This window comes from Garra rufa, chromosome 17 (assembly GCF_049309525.1).
Source record: "Garra rufa chromosome 17, GarRuf1.0, whole genome shotgun sequence".
NCBI lineage: Eukaryota > Metazoa > Chordata > Actinopteri > Cypriniformes > Cyprinidae > Garra > Garra rufa.
The window spans coordinates 13,417,648-13,433,413 of NC_133377.1; the positions used below are offsets into that span (position 1 = coordinate 13,417,648).

The 15,766-nt window shown below is 42.5% G+C and overlaps 1 pseudogene; it reads left to right on the forward strand.

The window, feature by feature from the left end:
* Positions 1-1,794: 1,794 nt before the first annotated feature.
* On the forward strand, positions 1,795-11,801 carry LOC141290259 (uncharacterized; annotated as a pseudogene).
* Positions 11,802-15,766: the final 3,965 nt, after the last annotated feature.

The window sequence follows — 15,766 nt, forward strand, 5'->3', positions numbered from 1 at the left end:
TGAATGTGGCAGTGGGGAAACAGGCACATTTAACACACTTTGAACAACGCACGCCGGTCTCGTTTTTACAGAGACTGTGGGGCGTGCAAAATGGAGTGTTTGTGAGCACTGGGAAGTGGGCACTTTTGACACATGTGAAGTGCAATCGATCTGAGTCGATTTTATGTGCGCGGGACCTGTGTGACAGGTTGTGCTTGTGTGTAGAGATGGGCACTGGGTAGTGGGCATGCTTACTACACATGAAACACCATCGGCCGTGGCCGGGACACCAGAAAATACACTCTTTTGGGGATTTATCTGGGTAGCCATGAGAACGGCTTTTGCACGCAGGCAAACGGGCGACATTGCCGGTTCGTTGGCTGCATAAAAAACTGGAACAGTCACATTTACTGGAACTGAACGAGCACATAACTTCGGTGGGGGTCCGGCGGCGGCGGGACTCGTACACCGTCGTTTTCTTACTTGTGCTAGGACGACTTCGGAGGCTCAGGTTTTCAGCTCGATCCTAGATCTCGGACCGTGTCGTAAATTCGGCACACAGATCGCGCCAGGCCCCTCCTCGTCCAGTTTCCTGAGGATCTCAGCCTGGTAAATCTGCAGCGTCGCCATCGTGTGCAGCGCTGACGCCGCTTGCCAGCGGCGGCGAAAGAGCGGCGAAGCAGGCCTGAAGTTTGGCGGCAGGCCTTAGAGGGTAGAGCTGACTTAGCACGCCGTCCAGCGGAGGGCGGACATAAGTGCGTTTCAATGGCCTCCTCGACCGGCGGGAGAGAGACATATCCTCTGCTCTCAGCGTCGTCCACCGTAGAGAACGCCAGAGAAGTAGATGAACGCACTCTCGCTGAGTAGGGGGCGTTCCAGGACTTCGTCAATTCTACGTGAAGCTCAGGAAGAAAAGGCGCTGGTTTTGCGTATGCAGCACGCTCCCTTTTAGGTAGGAAACAGCCGTCCAGCCTGTTGCGAGCGGGTAGCTCGGGCGAAGACCACTCGAGGCCCAGGCTTGCCGTGGCCTGGGTGAGGATTCTCATGAGCTCTGACTCAATTGAAGCTCTCTTTCCTAAAGAAGCGTGGACAGAAGTGGCAAGATCCGTAGAGCTCGCCCAATCCTCACTGCCTGACGCTAGGATAGAGCATGAATCCTCTTCCTCCATCAAAATGGCCTCACCAGCAGCGTCACCGCAAGCAGCGGCGGACAGCGGCTGCTTCACATCCGGGACGGAAGCCGAGGAGGACGGTGAAGCAGGCGGGCGAACCGGCGAGCTCAGTTGGCTGGGGGAAGGTTCTGGGGGCCACTGGGAGCGGCGCTTTTTACGGCGCTAAACACTCAACTGGCGGTGGAGCAGCTTCATCATCAAAAAAGGCCAGACGAGTCCGCAGAGTCGCCATTGGCAAAGGCTCGCAGTGAGGGCATCCGCCGTTGGCGAGAGCGATGGCCACGTGCTCTCTCCCCAGACAGGAAACACAGATGACGTGACGATCCCCCTCGCTGAGCGTGGCTCGGCACGAGCCGCAGGAAGGCATCTTTAAAAAGACGCTTGCTCTTTTAGTAGAAATAGTGTGTGTGTCGCAGCGGCAACACACACAGAGCTTAGTAAGCATACGGGCGCCGGAAAGCGCAGCAGGAAGGCAAAGAAGGCGGCGCAGCCAGCAGCTTCGTGACTCGTCCCGCTGAGATGCTCTCTGTCGACGGCGCGACTTCTTATCCAGCTCCAGCGATGCGTGTGCTTCGCGTGAAGGATGAAAAATCAGATAATAGCTGCCTGCGAGCGATATTTATAGGCCTAGACCACACCTATAATGGCGGGACATGACGCAGTGGGCGCGAAGCGTCCTCATTGGGTCTGACGCCACGCTAGGCCTCGCTCAATAGGCTGCTGCAGTTGCCGCAGAACAGCCAGTAGGCGCGCGAGCTGTCCCGCCTATGTCTGTATGCTGCTACGCGTTTTGCATTATTACAAAATTAAGGATAATTTTTGGCTTCAATATCTCGCGGAAAAGGATTTTCCCCTAGCGTAAGATACTTACGCAGTACGAGAGACCTCTCGTAAGAGAACAGGTACTGTAGACACACTGGTTTGCTGAATTTGTGCACTTTTCTAAAACTATTAAAATCATTAAACAGCTACTAAACTAGAGTAACAGTGATAAAAAAAAAATCCAACAGTTAAAAGATAATAATTAAAAGACATGGAGCACAAATGTTAATAATTTTGGTCATGAAACCCTACGTTGCAGCACAGAAAGCACGCCATACTTCTCTCGTGCATGAACCAGCACCATGTATGTGCACATTTAATGTCTTTTTCAAACGAAATATGCGCAAATAAGGACACTTGATAAAGTGGTACGTCTGATCATGAACGCGATGACACAACGTATTATTGTGATACACAGCAAACAATGATATAGACCGAAAAATCAAAGAGGAGTAAACAAAAAGTATCTATGCCTTTATTCTTTCTGTTTTAAACCAGAGACATTGTGTGAGATGAATAAACAAATGCAGGAGTCCTCAAAATATTTAGTACTTTAATTTATTCTCATATTTCTGTTATGTGATGTTATTTGTTTTGTGCTATAGAAACACTTGGGTGATACACAGAGAAAATACCAGCAGCAAATCAAGAAGAGAAAGAAAAAGCTTCAGGAGCTGAAAGAAGCTGTGAAGACTCAGAAGGTGAGTTTTAAGAAGAAACAGTGCTGGTTTCAGACTCAATAAAGACTCTTCTTTAGTCAGTCAGTGAGGGTGATTTTCAGCCCTACTGAAACACAGCAGACTGTGTGAGCAGCAGTAAGAGCTGATTGCTCTTTTCTAAATTAAAAGAAAACTACTGGATGGATCTTTGTCATTCTAGGGTGGTTGTGTACACACACTCCTAACACACATTTCAGTTCAAATAACTTGTAAAAGTGCATGTGGCACCCGATGACCCCTTTAAGAGAAGGCGCTCTGAGGTCACACAGATGATCAGAGATCAAGAAAAGACTGTACCCAGATAGCACACGTACGTCTGCAAGATTTTACATAAATTCTAATTCATAAACATCTTAGACATCTAATAGATCTATTTAGACCTACATCTAATAGGTCTATTTGACATCTGATAGGAAACGTCCAATAGACATCTTGCAGATGAGCAAACTACATCTTGCAGGTGAGCAAACTACGTCTTGCAGATGAGCAAACTATGTCTTGCAGATGTCTTTCAGATGAAAATGCAGACATCAAATAGACGTCTCCGAGATGTACGTGTGCTATCAGGGTAGTGAGTGATACATGATGGACTGGTGGGAGAATTGGCGCGTCATGTGCCTGGCCGCTCTGTCCCTGGAGGATGTTGAAGATATTTATTTATTCGGAACTTTGATAACAGGGTTTCTGCTGATGGGATTAGGTGGGGCCATATCGACGATTGGTTAAAGCGGTCAGTGTGGCTCAAAACCCCACTAAGCTGGCCGGCTGGTTTGAAACTTTGGTGGGCAGAGCTGTTAGTACTCAGGCTGTGGTTATGGACCGCAAATTGGAAAACATCGCAGAGAAGCTAGCGGCTATGCAACGAGTTTTGGACAGACCGGGAGACCAGTGATGGACATTAGATATCTGCAAAATTGGCAGATGTTGACCCAAAAAGAAACTTTTTTCTCTTTCGGCTCCCCCTTCTTCCTTGACCAAGGCCGTTGCTGGAGACAAACAACTTCCCCCAGAGAACAAGATAACGAGACGCTCTGAATTCCTTCTCCCTGTTCCAAGGACACCTGCTGCGTTCTGGGCTCAGACTTCACAGGCTTGCACACACACACACACACACACACACACACACACACGCACACATACATACTTACATGGCTACAGATAGACAACCCTCCCCCGTGCATTCCACGCCTTCGTGCTTCTTACCCCCGGTGTGGGTAGGCGGGTCTGTAACCAGCGCTGTCATAGCTGCAGGACCGGATGGCTGTCGCCTACATTGGACTATTTCCTCATCCCCTGTCCCCCTCCCTGTTGCAATGTTATGTCTGTGATTATGTGCCTATGTGCTTCACCTCTCTCTTCCAAATGTGTCTTATTCCTTATTTTCCATACCATTTCGTTGCCTTGTACTTGTACTTGGGTGATGACAATAAAGTTGAATCTCATCTCATCTCATCAAAACACTGTATATAATAGAAATTAAAGGTATGATGCACTTAAAACAATACATCTAGATCACCTTTATAATGTAAATATACACTCTTAAAAATAAAGGTGCTTTAAAAGGTTCTTCACAGAGACGCCAGAGAAGAACCATTTTTGGTTCCACAAAGAACCATTTAGTCAAAGGTTCTTTAAATAATCATCTCTTTCTTACCTTTTTATAATCTGAAGAACCTTCTTTCGCCACAAAGAACCTTTTGTGAAACAGAAAGGTCCTTCAGATGTTAAAGGTTCTTTATGGAACTGTTTAGACAAAAAGGGTTCTTCTATGGCATCGTGAAGCACATTTATTTTAAGAGTGTAGGTAGGTTAAGATAATCAAGCATTAACAACCTTACATCATTATTACATACCGCAGATTATATATTTAACATGTAACATGAAATAAGCATACGCTAAATAGTATGTGTAAATAGTTATTGAAAAATATAACTCAAGTGCTATAGCTGCATCAAATAATCATTTAGATTTACAGATTATTCTTTCTTAACAGCAAAACAAAAAGGATGGATGTGGATACATAGCTGCACTCTGCATTATGTGGTCTAAAATCAAAATGGTTGATACACTACAACCAACAAACATGATAGTTCTCAGAATAGCCACTGGGTGACATTACTAACAAAGTAAAGTATTTTATAGCTAGACCCAGGACACTCCCCGCCTGACATGAACAGATGTCAACATCACACAGTAGAGCTGCAGATTGTTAGGTTACTGACTTACAAATTTATACACTGCCTCCGAAACTTTTGTCCTCATTAAATATAATAATAATAATTTGGATTGGGTTCCATTTTCTGCATTTTTCACATCCGTAGCAAGAATTTTGAGATATAAACTTTGTATTGATCGTGGCTTTTATGACTTTTACTTTAAAGGAACACTCCACTTTTTTTGGAAATAGGCCCCTCCAAGTTAATAAGTTAAGTTTTACCCTTTTTAAATCCATTCAGCCGTTCTCCTGTTCTGGCGATATCACTTTTAGCATAGCTTAGCATAGATCATTGAATCCTATGAGACCAATAGCATCGCGTTCAAAAATGACCAGCGAGTTTCGATATTTGTTCTATTTAAAACTTGACTCTTCTGTAGTTATATCGTGTACTAAGACCGGCGGAAAATGTAAAGCTGCGATTTTCTAGGCAGATGAGATTAGGAACTACACTCCCATTCCGGTGTAATAGTCAAGGAAGTTTGCTGCCGTAACATGGCCTTAGCAGGCGCAGTAATATCACACAGCGCCTGAAATTAGTTCCCAGCTGGGTAACTTCCAACGAGGAATGCTCCCTGTGCCTGCAGTTGTTCACGTTGTGCTGCGATGTGCTGTGTGACAACGCGTTACTGGTTGCCGTTGCATTCCCAAACACATGCTAAACTCACGGCGCATCAAAAACAATGTTCACCGCATTGACTGTCAATCAAAGGAGTCGCTCTGACTCTGATGCGGCAAACATCAAATCACAAACTGCTCGTCTGACTCTGAATGAAGTGCGTGCTGCACAAACAAGCAGCGAAATAGACTTGATGAACGGATAAAACCATATTATGCTTAGTTCACTTGACGGACACTTTACCAAAGCAATGGCACGAAACACAACGTTAAAGACGTCTATGTTAAAATGACGATTATAAATATATTTTCAGTTTATTATGAAACTGTGGCGGGACAGATTAGACTGGCGGACCGCCACACTGTAGTTAATGAATGGGAAACACTGTATGTATGTATGTATGTATGTATGTATGTATATATATATATATATATATATATATATATATATATATACACTACCAGTCAAAAGTTTGGACACACTTTTGGAGTGTCTTTTTGAAGGGTATCTTCATTTCTTTCCAATGGGGCAAAGATTATTGTCATTTGGCGCTTCTCCATTTCCATCCCAGGATTTGCTGTTTCCATCAGAATAGGTATAAGATGGGTGTGTTGTAGTTTGCACCAGTTTGATGTTTGAAAACGTAGTTATGAATGGATTTGGATGGATCTCTGTGATCTCACTTTGTTTCACCCACTGATGGTGCATCCAGGAGGTCTTAAGGAAGTTTTATGATGGTCACAAGCCAAAACCTTAGGAATCAGTCTTGAGGTGGGTGAAGGGCAGAAACTCCATTTTGAGCAATGAAAAGTCCTATCCTTCCTGTGCTTCGTACTAGAGGTCTTCTTCTTTCCCTATATGAGGTGTCTGGCTGTTGTCCTAGCATCTTTATCTGATGGTGTTGAATCCAATCAATATGTAGCAAACCTTTGTCCACTAGTGAGTAAACTGTGAATGTGTAAAAAGAAAAAGAAAAGATACTTAAGTGCCTTGTCGGTGTCCATGCTCAGTGGAGTCGCGCAGGTAGAGTCACAGAACTTTACCCAAGTCGGTCTTTACACAAGCAGGCTGAACATGAGGGCTAAGCAAATAAATACACAGCGTATTGACTGAAAACAGCTCTGGACACCTTGACAATTAGCACACCAAAACCTATAGCAGGTGAATGACTCAAATCAAAACTACTGTGAGACAGTTTACCACTTGACTTTCACCTGTCAAGTTTGAGATTTTGGGCTTTTTGGTGTTTCATAAAGTGTTTTTTCAGACTAGTGGAAAGAAAACACACAAAAGGCACAGTGTTTTTTTATAGCACTTTATCTATTTGTGTCAGTAGATTTCAATTACAACACATATTTTTAAAGGCCGATTTCTCAAAATTATTTTTTTCTCCTACACTGAGCGATAAATCTCCACTTCCATAGCACTTACACACACCAAACTTTACATTTTTATTCCTGTCTATATTCTGAAGATTTCTACAGAGGGATTTGTTCATATATAATTTGCTTGATTTTATATTTGTTATATTATATTTTATTCCCCCCCAAAATTAAAAAAAAAAAATACATTGTTTTCCATCTGACAAAATGAGATACCCAAAATCCCCTCTGTAAAAACAGTTGACTCTAATATGACAAAAAAAATTAAACAAGAATTTTGAAACTGAATTCATCCAGTGTTCAGATTTTTGTACAAAAAAATGTATGCAAATTAGCACGTATTTCATTAAAACATGCCTTATTTGCATATTTAAACCTAACATGTAATGTTTGCAATTATCAATGTAATCAATTCACTGGGTAAGTAAGTAAGTTTTTTTTTTAGCCCATTTACCTGCAGTGTCTCGCATTCAGTGCAGTAAACGAGCAATACAAAAATATCAAAAGTTTCTTAGCCTCAAGCTGTTTCTCCAAGGATCATAGCTTGAGAATTGCAGAGAATTGTTGAGTCTTGGGCTCAGAAAACCTAAAATAAAATGATCAAACAGCCCCTACATCATCACACGTTGTTCCAGAGGGTTTAAAAAAAATCTTCCTTGCTCATCCAAAAACAAACTCCAGCATATTCACTTGTCAGACATGATTGGAACTTCGAACAGGGCTGGCTTCTATGGTCAGGTCAAACTAAAAATGAGCTTTTTGGCATCAAACCCTCCAGATGGTTTTGGTGCAGACAGGGATAAAAAGTACCCCATGCCCATGGTTAAAAATACTGTCGGGTCTTTAATTTTGTGGGCCTATTTTTCTGCTGGAGGTCCTGGACATCTTGTTTAGATACATGGCTTCATGGATTCTAACAAATACCAGCAGATAAAAAATCAAAACCTGACTGCCTCTGTTGGAAATCTTATAATGGGCAGTGGTTGCATCTTCCAGCAGGACGATGATCCAAAACAAACATCAAATTCAACACAAAATTATGTCATTGAGAAATCTATGTCATATAGAAACTGATGAGAAGCACCACCAACATGAAGCTGGGAAGAGAGAGATTCTCGAGAATCTAAAGAGATTCTGTTTGAAGGAATGGTCTCTGATCTCTTGCCATGTGTTCTCCAAACTCATTAGACATTGTTGGAGAAAACTCAGAGCTGTTATCTTGGGAAAAGGACGTTGCAATAATTGGGTCCCAATAATAGTGGCCAACTTGAACTAGAGAAAAACATTTATTTCATAATGAGACCGGCAGAGGGAGGAAGACCTGGGCCCCTGCAGAGAACTAATTTCACCACCACTACCATCCAGCCAATTCAACACCAAAGAGCAAACGCTGGCAGAGGTCAAGTACACGGTCAGGGCTGCACGGAGCAGTGCAGCACCAGGGCCGAGCGGCGTGCCATACAAGGTGTACAAGCACTGCCCAAGACTTCTGCAGAGGCTGTGGAGAATCATCAGGGTAGTATGGCGAAGAGGCAGGGTAGCCAAGCAGTGGAGGTATGCCGAAGGTGTGTGGATACCAAAGGAGGAAAACGCAAGTGACATCTCGCAGTTCCGTACCATCTCGCTGCTTAGCATAGAGGGCAGGAACTTCTTCAAGATCCTTGCCAATCGCATGACCGATTTCCTCCTGAGGAATTCCTACATTGATACGAGCGTGCAGAAGGGAGGAGTTCCAGGCTTCCCAGGCTGCATTGAACACACTTGAGTGGTCACCCAGCTGATCCGAGAGGCCAGAGAGAACCAAGGAGATTTGTCAGTCATCTGGCTGGATCTGGCAAATGCCTACGGATCTATTCCCCACAAGCTGGTGACAAAAGCCCTGATGATGCACCATGTTCCGCAGAAGATCACAGATCTCATACAGGACTATTACAGTAGTATTAGTATGAGATTTACATCTGGATCTATAACATCAGTATGGCACCGCCTAGAAAAAGGCATCATCACTGGTTGCACCATATCAGTGTCGCTGTTTGCCCTAGCGATGACCATGCTTGTCAAGGCGGCAGAAGTGGAATGCAGAGGGCCTCTCTCCAGATCTGTCACTCGCCAACCGCCAATTAGAGCCTTTATGGATGACCTAACAGTCACAACAACATCAGTGCCAGGGTGCCGCTGGCTCTTTAAAGGTCTGGAAAGGCTAACATCTTGGGCGAGAATGACATTCAAGACAGCTAAATGCGGGTCCCTTGTGTTGAGGAAGGGGAGAGTTGAGGAAAAATTCCGCTTCTACATGAACGGTCTCCAAATACCATCATTGACGGAGAATCCGGTGAAGAGCTTGGGGAAGCTCTTTGACGTGACTTTGAGGGACACAGTAGCAATCCAGGCCATGCACGCAGAGCTGAAAACCTGGCTTGCAGCAGTGGACAGGACAGGCCTCCCCGGGAAATTTAAAGCCTGGATATATCAGCATGGCATTTTGCCAAGGCTTTTGTGGCCACTGTTGATGTACCAGGTCCCAATAACAACGTTGGAGACACTGGAGAGAAGTGTACTGTACAGAGACTCATCCGACACCAGAGTTTCCTCTGCAGGCATAGAGGTCAGGACTGGAAGGTAGTGGAGGGCGCAGGAGGCAGTCCAGCGGGCAGAGGCAAGGTTGCGGCATGGTGTGCTAGTAGGGTCTGTGGCGGTTGGGCGAGCAGGACTTGGCTGCCATAAAACGCCGCGCTATGACAAAGCGCAGGGGAGGGACAGATGGCAGATGATTCAGGGCGAGGTCCGAGCAGAGGTGGAAGAGGAGCGGCACAGTAAAACGGTGGCTATGCGTCAGCAGGGAGCTTGGACCAATTGGGAACATGCACTGACTCGGAAAATCACCTGGTCAGAACTTTGGAGGTCAGAGCCAGCAAGACTCAAGTTTCTGATCCAGTCAGTGTATGACGTCTTACAGAGCCCAGCCAATCTGCATTGCTGGGGGCTAGCGGAAGCACCATCCTGTCCCCTGTGCCCTGCAAGAGGGTCGCTGGAGCACATTTTGAGCTGCTGCCCGAAAGCACTGGGAGAGGGGAGGTACCGATGGCGCCATGACCAGGTGCTGAAGGCAGTAGCTGATACCATCTGTGCCGGAATCCAGCAAAGCAAGCACCAGCCCCGAGCAAGGCCATACATTGTTTTCGTCAGGGCCGGGGAGAAGCCTCAGTCACAGCCAAAGGTCCCAGCTGGTCTGCTATCTACAGCAGTGACTGGCAGCTGAAGGTGGACCTGGGCAGGCAACTGAAGTTTCCAGACCACATCACCAGCACAACACTCAGGCCAGATATGGTCCTAACATCAGAGAGTACAAAGCAAGTGGTGCTACTGGAACTCACAGTCCCCTGGGAAGACAGGATTGAGGAAGCATTTGAGCGGAAAAAGGCGAAGTATCTTGAACTGGTGGAGGACTGCAGGCGGAAGGGGTGGAGGGCCCGTTGTGAGCCAATTGAGATTGACTGCAGAGGATTCCCAGGACAGAGCCTGCAGCAATCACTCAGGCTGCTTGGAATTAGAGGTGCTCAAGGAAGGAAAGCCACCAGAAACATCTGCGAGGCATCGGAGAAAGCCTCTAGGTGGCTGTGGATCAAAAGGGGCGACGTATGGCTTAGTGCGCTGCTTGGACACAAGTCGGGGGGTCTGATCATCCCCGGCTGGGTCGCTCAGGTGAGGGTGTCTGATGATCTAAGACCCGAAACACCCTGTGACCCTGGGTTCATCACTGAGGATGTGTCCAAGCTGCACCACTAAGGTGTATCTTATAACAGGAGCTGAAAGAGGCTGTGGAAACTCACAAGGTGAGCTTTGAGGAGAAGCAGCAGCACTGATTTAGTTAAGACCTTACTTTAGTCAGTCAGTACTGTGTGAGCAGCAGTAAGAGCTGATTGTAATGGTTGTCCCTACAACTCTGCACAGACAGCAGTGGAGGACAGTGAGAGGATCTTTACTGAACTCATCAGCTCTATTGAGAGAAGACGGAAGACGCTCTGAGGTCACACAGGTGATCAAAGATCGAGAAAAAAGATTGTAGTGAGTCGAGCTGAAGGACTTATGGAGCGACTAGAGCAGGAGATTGACACACTGAGGAGAAGAAATGCTGACATGGAGCTGCTTTCACTCACAGATGATGACACCCATTTCCTCTGGGTAACAGTGAGTGTTTACTGAATTTAATGAATAGAATTTATCTTCTATTAAATATTTCTATCTTATAATTCTTTTACTGGTGTTTGTCTTTGTGTCTGTATAGGAATTACGAAATAAAATGGTAACAACCTGGAAAATTACAAATTATTGTAATTATTGTCACCGCCTCTGCTGAAATGCCGAGCGTGCCTCTCCTCGGGAGACTGGTCTCTTCCCCGTGCAGGCACGCTGGGATTCGAGCGCCGCCGAACCGACGAGCTGCCGGACAACAGCCCAGACGGTGACGGGCCAGGATGCCGGGCCGTTTAATTTATGGACGTGCCGTGGGCGGAGGAGGACGTAGCCGCCGAAGAAGATGCCCCGGACCTGAGAGGGGAGTGTGTGCGGCCGCCAGACTCCGCCCTTTACCTTGATCCTTACCTATCGAACACTGCACAGGTGCACAGAATTTCCTGCACGACGAGGACACCAGACCCCCTGTTTATTTTGGACACTTTTTTTCTCCCCTTTGGACACTTTCTTTTATTTTATGTTTCATAAAAGCCTCTCCAGGGCCTGACGCCACACCCACTGTGTCTGTCGTTTGCTCCTCCCGCCACAAAGAAGATACACTTTTTATAATACGTTGGTATTATATTATAAGCCTTAATATTATAATATTTGAATATTATAGGATTAATGATGGATTTTACTGAACAACAAAACTAGGGATCCTTAGAAATCTAGAGATATGAGTTTCTGCTATGATTTATAATTCATCATGTAGTCTGCTTACTCATGAAAGCAAATTGTATTGGTCTTAAATAGGAGTGTTTGTGCAAACCCCACCTTTAAAACATTTGCTTCAAACATTACAATGCTCACAATAAGTAAGGAATAATTGACGACGGGCTGTTGAATTCTTAGAAAAAAATGTACACCCGAGGTGGTGATGCGGCCATGACGCGAAGCGTGCATTATTTTCATAGAATTCAACAGACCAAAGTCAATTATTCCGCTTATACTATGGTTATACCACACCTCAAGCTTGATCAATACCACCCATGGCATAATGCTGTTTAATTTCCACTTGATTTTTCCCAAATTTTATTATATGAAAAAAACTTTAAAATAATTTATAATGTCTTTTTTTTTCTCTCTCTCTCTGGAAAATAAGGTCAATTATATTCTACTACTGGCTTTTTAAATGATTATTGGAAAATAAAATTACATCATATCAAATGGCTGACTTCATTTCTTTCAAAGGAAAACAACTGCCCTTACAGAAAAACCACATGAATTTCACATGTGCAAAAACACATGTGGTCACATGTGGCCACATATTCTGTGCACATTCATTTCACATGTGAAAACGTGTGCAAACGTGTGCTTTTGGAACACTTTCATGTGCATTCTGTGTGAATCCCATGTGAAACCCTTGTGATCACATGTGAAAAACGTGTATTCACATGTGTATTCCCATGTAAAACGTGTATATTATAAACCTGCTTGTGTTACAATGTTGTGATAGTGAAATGACTCACAACTGTCAACTGTCAATATTGGTAACACTTTATAATAACGTTCAGTTGTAAGTCATTTATAAGTGGTTAGTTAATGATAAAATAATGATTTGCAAAACATTCATAAATGTTTAATAAGTGATATGCTAACAATTTGTGTATATTTTGCTAATTAATTTAAGTTATTTACAAGTAATTCGTTAATGGTGAACTAATCATTTACAAAACATCGCTATGTATTCATAAGTGATTAATAAGTGATATGTTAGTATTTTTATATATGCTTTGTAGATTAAGTTATAAATCATTTACAAGTGATTAGATAATGATGAACTAATAATTTACAAAACATGATTATACGTTCACAAATGATTAAGTAATAGGCTAACAATTTACAAATCTGTCGTAATTTATCTTAAAAGAAATAGCATATCATGAAATAATCAAACAGATCCTTAGTAAGTGGTTAATATGTTACTAGTTAATATATTATTTGTCACTTAAAAATAATTAAAATATCAATAATTTAAATGTTTATCCTTCACCGAAGATCGCATCATGAATAAATCATTTACAAATCTTTCTGCATCCCCTAATCTAAAGTGTAAACAAATGTCACACCCCTGGACTTTAGTTGGTTTCTCCCATCCATTTCCCCCCGCTGGTTTCTGTTACTTGGTTTGTTCCCATCATTACCCACACCTGTGTTTGTAATCATCATGTCTATTTAATGTGTGTGCTTTCACTGATGTTTGTCGATCGTTAAATGTTACCACGTTGTGTTCCTGTTTCTGCCTGCTTCCATTGGATTATTAAATACCTTCACTTTTACTCCGTCGTTGTTCGTGTGTTTAGTGTGAATCGTGACAGAACGATCGACCGTAACAGTTTATTTTTTGTGAATTCCCCCGTTTTGTTTTACGTCTTTTTTCAGTCTTTTGTTTCCGTCGTGTTCATCACCAGTATTCACCATTATGAAACTCGCTTCAATCAACGTCCGTCCAAGGAGGGGAAACGCCATTCTGGAAGGTTACACCACCTATATCTTCCAGGATGGCAGGGATCTAGAGGACTACGTGGAGGAGTTTATTAGCATTTGCCATCTTGCTAGCTGCGATGACGTCTGCCTTATGGAGGGATTTTGGTGTGGACTGGATGAGGATCTCCGCTTCGTCATGCCCGAAGGTGAACCAGACTGGACACTAACCCCCTCCTAAGGACTTTGTAGTTCGGTCGGCGCGTGGACGCGCCTTTTCCGGGAGGGGGGTGTAATGTCACACCCCTGGACTTTAGTTGGTTTCTCCCATCCATTTCCCCCCGCTGGTTTCTGTTACTTGGTTTGTTCCCATCATTACCCACACCTGTGTTTGTAATCATCATGTCTATTTAATGTGTGTGCTTTCACTGATGTTTGTCGATCGTTAAATGTTACCACGTTGTGTTCCTGTTTCTGCCTGCTTCCATTGGATTATTAAATACCTTCACTTTTACTCCGTCGTTGTTCGTGTGTTTAGTGTGAATCGTGACAACAATTCATCAGTTGTAAATGTTTTAACCATTTTTCAAAGGTCTTTCACCCAGTGTGTATACCCACCTGATACCCACACAACCTGGAACCGGCAGGTTTGTAAAACATTTACAACTGATGAGTAGTTTACACTTTAGATTAGGGGATGCAAAAATATTTGTAAATGATTTATTCATTATTTATTCATCAACAGCTTTTGAATACTTTGAAGTGTGTACTGCAATGTAAGGGCTGACTGGTGAGGGTAAAGATGTCTTCTCTGGCAAACATAAGCTGCGCCCCAAATGACGCACTATATACTCTGCACTTATTCACTGTGTACTTATGCACTAATGCACTATGCACCATGTAGTGTATGAATTATATAAGGTTATTTAGTATTTTATAATGCCCTAAACAAACTTTTACAGGAACCTCAATTTTTTTCATATCAACTTCAAATTTGGAATAACTTATTTAGATGTAAGACGTAAAATTGATATCAAATTTAGGATAAACCCTGTTATGTACAATATGTATTTTATATAAAATATAATAAAAATTGTACAGTGTATTCTCTTTACAGTAAATTTAAACTTCTGTAATTTGTTAATACTTTTTTTTAAAATTCTGCTTCTGCAGTAATCTGCTGATTGTTTTCTTTAAAAAGAGACCTACCTTAGATCCAAAGTGTTCATGAATTACAATTTAAGTTTGGATAAACTTAAAAATGGGGGTGACAGTTAAGGGGTTAACTAGTAATTTTTAACCATTTACTAAGGATCTGTTTGATTATTTCATGATATGCCATTTTTCAGATAATTTACAGATGGGTAAATCATTAGCATAGTACTTACAATAAAATGAACATATCACTTATTCATAATTTATAAACACATAGTCATGTTTTGTAAATAAGTAGTTCATCATTAACTAATTACTTGTAAATTAATTTGTAAATGACTTGTAAATGAATTAACAAAACATACACAAATTGTTAGCATATCACTTAATAATCACTTGTGAATGTTTTGTAAATGATTATTTCATCATTATCACTTATAAAAGACTTATAACTGAACGTTATTATAAAGTGTTACCTCAATATTTTATTCATGCACAATATACACTCAAAAATATTTAATATTGTTTGTTCAATTCAATTGTATAGAAAAATTCCATTAAGTTTTATTTAGCAATCCTTACACACTATCCATATTATGAAGTTTTCAAATGAATAACTACAATCTAAAGTATTTATATAAATCTTTAAGGGATAGTTCATCCAAAAATGAAAATTATGCCTTTATACCCTCATGTAGTTCCAAACAAGAAAGGCCTTCATTCATCATCAAAACACAAACATATAAATAAATTAAGATATTTTTGGGATGCTTCGAGAGCTTTCTGATTCTGCATAGACAGCAATGCAACTGAAATGTTTCCAGGGCCAGAAATGTAGTAAGGACATTATTAAAATAGTTAATGTGACATCAGCGAGTCATCTGTATTTTTGCTCAAAGAAAACTAAAATGTTGACCATATTCAAAAATGTCTTCTCTTATGTCAGTCTGATGTCCTTACTAGCTTCCTGGGCCTGGGAACATTTGCATTGATGTCTATGCAGGGTCAGAAAGCTCTCGAATTTCTCCAAAATTATCTAAATT